Source organism: Ictidomys tridecemlineatus, chromosome 11, assembly GCF_052094955.1.
Source record: "Ictidomys tridecemlineatus isolate mIctTri1 chromosome 11, mIctTri1.hap1, whole genome shotgun sequence".
NCBI lineage: Eukaryota > Metazoa > Chordata > Mammalia > Rodentia > Sciuridae > Ictidomys > Ictidomys tridecemlineatus.
In genome coordinates this window covers 107,310,959-107,317,364 of record NC_135487.1, presented here as the reverse complement: position 1 = coordinate 107,317,364, position 6,406 = coordinate 107,310,959, and positions in this window count along the sequence as shown.

Here is a 6,406-nt window from a genome sequence, read left to right as displayed (position 1 = left end):
GAAAATTGGTGCCAAGAAGTGAGGTCATTGCTGTGACTGTACTAATGATATAGTTCAGAAGCTTTCAAAATTGGTTTGCAGTCAGAATTTGGAAAAGTTTGTAGAAGCAGACTACCTAAAGCTTAGAATGTTGTAAGCAGATCTTAATGGGTGATTCTGGTGAGGGCTTAGAAGATCAGAATGCTGATAGATAGAAATGTGAATACTAAAGGTTAAGCTCAGGTTTTAGATGGAAATAAGCAATATTGGGACTAAAGGCCACCCACTCACTTTACACTGTTGCAAGGGATTTGAATGCATTTTGTCCATGCCTGAGGCTTTGTGAAAGGCTGAGTTTAAAGGTAACCAGCTGACTAACATGACAGTAAATTTTAAGGCAGCAGAATATTCAGGATATTTCTGGCAGTTTTTAGCCAGAGTTACAGTTAGAATCAGTAGCATAAAACAATAGTGGAATTTTTTTTTAAAAACTTGTGATTCATCAGGCATGGTGGCACATGCCTAAAATCCAAGTGACTCAGGAGGCTGAGACAGAAGGATTGCAAGTTCAAAGCCAACTTCAGCAAAAGTGAGGTGCTAAGCAACTCAGGGAGACACTGTCTCTAAATAAAATAGGGCTGGGGAGGTAGCTCAGTGGTCAAGTGCTCCTGAGTTCAATCCCTGGTACACACCCACCCCCAAAAAATTTCGATTTCCCTTAGAAAAGGAACATGTTTAAAGGTGTTGCCAGGTAGGGCTGTGTTTTAAAAAGCAGATTCTTTGCACCAGAACAATAAAAAAGATGCCTTGAGAGCATCTCAGAATCTTCCAAGACTCCACCTATCACAGGCTTTTCAAAAGTTACAGAGTATAATCTTTGTTCTTTTGAGGGGAGCCCAGGGTGCACAGAACAATTTAGGGAATGGTTTCCCTGGGATTTGTCTGTGTTGAACCTTCAAGGCCCTGCAGCCTGGTTGAAGTGGGTCCTGGTGTACCTCATGCTGGAAGCAGGCCTTGACATAATCCACAGGATGCTGGTTTTACAGGCATCTAGAATGCAAGACTCATGGGGTCTTGGAAGCTTCCACTGAGATTTCAAAGGAGAGCATGGGAGGCTAGGCAGTGTGTGGCAGGGTCAGTTTCTGCAAGCAGCCCCTACTGCAGAACACAGAGTGAAGCCGAAGCTACAGTGGATACCCCAGGAAGCCGAAGATGCCAGAATGAGGAATGCCTGTTGAGGGAATCCAGAAGCAGCAAGCAGAGCTAACTGAAGAGAGTGGCCACCGTGGCTGCAGCCAGCAAGCTGTAGGGGTGGCACTCTCCAAGCCCTTCGGTAGTCACATCACCACCATGTGCCCTGGATGCTGGGCACGAAGCTGTAGCACTTAAATGTTTGCTCTGCTAAGTTTCAGTCTTGGTCTGATGCTGTCCATGCCCTTACGCCTTCTCTTGGGAATGGGAATGTTTACCCTATGTCATTGTATCTTGAGAGTATGTAACTTGTTTGTAGGATTTTTTTTTTTTTTAAGAGCTGGGGTTGTGCTTAGTGGCAGAGCACTTACCTAGCACGTGTGTTCAATCCCCAGCACCACATAAAAATAAATAAAGGTCTTGTGTTTCTCTATGACTTAAAAAAAAAAAAAAATTAAAGCAAAGGATTTTTGTTTTAAAGGTTCAAGGCTAAGAGTTTGCTTTGAGTCTCAGAGGAGACTTTGGATTATTGAGCAAGGTTGGAATTATTAAGACTTTGGAGACTCTTTTTGCATTGTGAAATTGACCTGAACTTTTGGGGGCCAGGTACAGAACTCTATAATACGAACCTTGAACACCCTCCCTCAAAGGTCCACATATTGACAAATTGGTCCCCAACCTGTGATGCTATTGAGAGGTAACAGAATCTTTAGGAGGTGGAGCCTACTGTAAGAAAGTGAGGTCACTGGAGGTATGCCCTTAAAGGAGATCCTGGCACCTCAGCTGACCCCTCTCTCTTGCTTCCTGGGCACCATGATGTGGGTAGCCTCTTCCACCACACACTCCCACTGTCATGATGAAGTGTCTCACCACAGGCCCAAAGATAACCGGGCCAGCCATGTACTGAAGCCTTGGAAACTGTGAGCCAAAATAAGCCTTTCTCTTGTTGATAGGTAGTTTACCTCGTATTTGTCACAGCAACAGAAAGCTGACTATAACCAAAAATAAGTGAATGCATATATGATATTGTCATTAAAGGTAACAGTTACATCAAACTTCATATGTGCTGAACATTGTTCTGAACTTGTTAGGGAGATGAACTGGATTGGAGGCTGAGACAGGAGGATTGCGAGTTCAAAGCCAGCCTCAGCATAAGTGAGACACTAAGCGACTCAGATCCTGTCTCTAAATAAAATATAAAAGGGGCTGGAGATGTGACTTAGTGGTTGAGGGCCCCTGGGTTCAATCCCCATTACCCACCCCAAATAATAATACAGGGTGCTGAGGTTGTGGTTCAGCAGTAGAGTGCTTGCCTAGCATGTGCGGGGCCTTGGGTTTGATCCTCAGCACCACATAAAAATAAAGTTATATGTCTATCTACAACTAAAACAAACAAACCTGAGTGCAGTGGCACATGTCCATAATCCCAGCAGCTCAGGAGACTGAGGCAGGAAGATGAGTTTAAATCAGCCTCAGCAATTTAGCAAGGCGCTAAGCTACTCAGTGAGACCCTGACTCTAAATAAATACAAAAAAGGGCTGGGGATGTGGCTCAATGATCAAGTGCCCCTGAGTTCAATCCCTGATACAAAAAAAAAAAAAAAAAATCATTTGAGCTGGGCATTGTGACATGTGCCTATGGTCCCAGCGCTTGGGAGGCTGAGGCAAGAGGCTCAGGATAAGTTTACTCAGCCTGGGCAGCATAACAAGACCCATCTCAAAAAAAAAAGAAAAAGAAAATCATTTGATCCTCATAAAAACCTCAAGAGGTTGGTATTGTTGTTCCCATATACAGATGTTTAATAGACACCAGTTAAGTAATTTCCCTCAATTATTTTATGACTAGAATGTCAGGGGGCTGGGGCTGGGTTTTTAGCTCTCAACCTAACACACACAAGACCCAGGGTTCAATCCCCAGCACTTCAAAAGAAAAGAAAAACATGTCAGCCATGTATTTTTTATCCAGTAGTGCATCTCTAAAATTGGTGTTTTTACTTCTTTTTATCCAATACAGAAAAAATATTTGCAGCATAGCAAAGACCTAGTTGTGTGTGTGTGTGTGTGTTTTACCAAGAATCAAAACCAGGGCTTCATGCATACTAGGCAAGCACTCTACCACCAAGCTATATCTCCAACTTTTTAAAATTTTATTTTGATGTACCAGGGATTGAACTTGGGACACTTGACTATGAGCCACATCCTCAGCCCTATTTTGTATTTTTATTTGGAGACAGGGTCTCACTGAGTTGCTTAGCACCTCGCTAAATTGCTGAGGCTGGCTTTGAACTCACTATCCTCCTATCTCAGCTTCCCAAACCACTAGGATTACAGGCATGTGCCACCACACCCAGCCTTAAATTTTATTTTGAGACAGGGTCTTGCTAATGTACCCTGGTGGAGCTTGAACTTCTCATCCTCCTGCCTGAGCCTCCTGAGTAGCTGGTGTGCATCACCATGCCCAGCCAAAGGCTATCGAAGTACGAAGACCTTGTCCTGAGAGATGAACACCCTATCAGAAAATCAAAAAAGATGTTTAGCATTTATATTACAAAATAAATCTAGGACTTTTTGACCTGTGGTATTGATAACAGCCAGTGCTTTTTAAGTTGTTTCAATTGCAGAGCAATTTGTATAATGTGACCTCCATTTAGGATTTTTTTTACAGTCATCTTTTTTAAGCATTGCATACTTATATTCCCATACCTTCTGTACACATTTAGTATGGAGTTTTATTCTTGAGCTGTCAAATACCTCACATTATATAAAGTGGGGTTCATACCCAGGAGTTCAGTTTTGCCCATCTTTTGTACAAAAATATATATTGAATATTTTTGTGTATTTCCCTTTTTAAATACAAATGACTAGGAAATGAATATATGAGATATGCTAAAACTGGAAAAACTTTGGACTCATTTTGAAGGTTTGGTCTTAAACTGTTAACTGTTCAATTACAGAGGAATGTAAATTAGAGAATTATTTATGTAATGGTCAAAGAGGTATAGTGACAAAGTAAAAAATCTTTAAAGATTTAGGGTCAGCATCCAAAATCCATTTTAGTGATCTAAATTCTGAAGAAATTTAATAGCATATTGGAATTGTTGGTGGAAATGAGGCTTACTACATATTATATATAATAGAGGGAAAAATCACAGAGGCTGGAGGTGTAGCTCAGTGGTAGAGGACTTACCTAGCATGCACAATGCTCTGGATTCAATCTTCAACCTTGCAGGGGGGTGGTTATAATATGTTCTAGCTTTCTAGAAAGAACCATCCTTGTCTCCACATTTTTCCTTCTGAAGCTTCTGAATTTGTTTAGGTGTTCTTTTGTTTGTTTTTAATGATGGTGATCAGACCCAGCATCTCACCCAAGTCGGTGAGCAATCCACCACTGAGCCACATCCCCAGCCCTCTAAGCTTATTTAGGGATTTACTTAAAGAAGGAAGTAACTTTCCCTCATGGACTGTACCTGGGAGCTTTTACACTAAATATTCCTAATTGGCTTGAATGTGAACTATTTTGAGAAGTGTGTAAAAATGTCTGTGTGTGCATTTTTAACGAAATATTATTTTTATCAGGTTCTCAAAATAGTATAATCTAAGAATGTCCCTCCCTTTATAGATCAGACTTCCATCATATCAGTTTCTACCATGTGTCCCCTTGTTCTTTTCCTCCACCCAATTCAGCCTTAACTGAACCCTGTCTTTCTTGATTAAAAACTCATTCTTGGAAGAGGAAATAAGATGGAATTAAAATAATGCTTCTCAATTTTTTTTTTTTTTTGTATCAGGGATTCAACTCAGGGACACTCAGGCACTGAGCCACATCCCTGACCCTATTTTGTATTTTATTTAGAGACAGGGTCTCACTGAGTTGCTTAGCGCCTTGCTGTTGCTGAGGCTGGCTTTGAACTCCCAATCCTCCTGCCTCAGCCTCCGGAGCCACTGGGATTACAGGCTTGACCACCACACCTAGCTCTCAAGTTTTTTTTTTAATAAGCACTCTACTGACTAAGCTATAATCTCAGTCCTGAGCTGTAATCTTTTTTTTTTTTTAATATTTTATTTACATTTTAGTTTTCGGCAGACACAACATCTTTGTTTGTACGTGGTGCTGAGGATTGAAGCTGGGCCGCACCCATGCCAGGGGAGGGCGCTACCGCTTGAGCCACATCCCCAGCCCCAGCTCTCAAGTTTTTAATGGAGGAGAGAATACTGCCTTGTGAATAGAGAGTTGCTGGTTTAGGATCATAACCCTAACCTGAGGTGACCTGCCACAAGGACCTGTTGTTGCAATCTTTTGATTATTTTCTTTTTCTTCTCTCTTCTTTCTTTTTCTTTTGATTTTTATTTCTTAATATGTTATTGCTCCATGGGAAGATTCATTTCATTATTATCTAGTCCAATTGTCCCCTCTTTCTGCTCAACCCAAAATATTTCTCCTCCAGCTCTTCCCCTCCTGAGGGACTGAATTTAAGTCGTCCTCATCTCTTACCAAAACCCTCTGTTTCTCGAACAAGATTCCTTCAAGTACTCCTGACTCTGTTATACCACTTTGCCAGTAAGCTCCAGTCTAGTGTAGCATAATATAAGAACTTTGCAAAGCTGCATATTTTCTTAGCCTAGGTGACTTTTGTATACTAGGTTCAGACTTTCCACAGGAAGTACCAGTAAATGATATCACTAAAGCCAATAGTTCAGTTTCTTTAAACAGATCATGATTGTAAATTTTGTCATATTGATCAAGATGTCTCTCTTGTCCATAATAACTACATGGATTTGCAGGTGAACCCAACAAGCCTTTAGAAAAATAAGCCTATGCAAAATTGTACAGTTTGTGGAATTTTATTCTTTTGTTTGTTTGTTTTTGCAGTACTTCGGATTGAAACCAGGGTGCTCTACCACTGAGGTACATCGCCAGCCCTTTTTATTTTTTATTTTGAGACAGGGTCTCACTAAATTGCAGAGACTGGCTTCAACTTGCAATCCTCCTGCCTCAGCCTCCCAAGTAGCTGGAATTACATTTGTGAGTCACCATATCCAGTGACATTGGATGGTTTGCTGCAACAGGTTAGCCAGCCCGACCATTGGATCTTCAATATGTGGCCAATAAATTGCCAGTTCTGTTTAAGTCACTTTGAAGTTGGATGTTCTCTCACTTGCAATATAAACCATTCTAACATTCTCAAGATAAAACACCCAGGTTTTTCATACAGAAGATACATTTGTGGGTGTCTTTT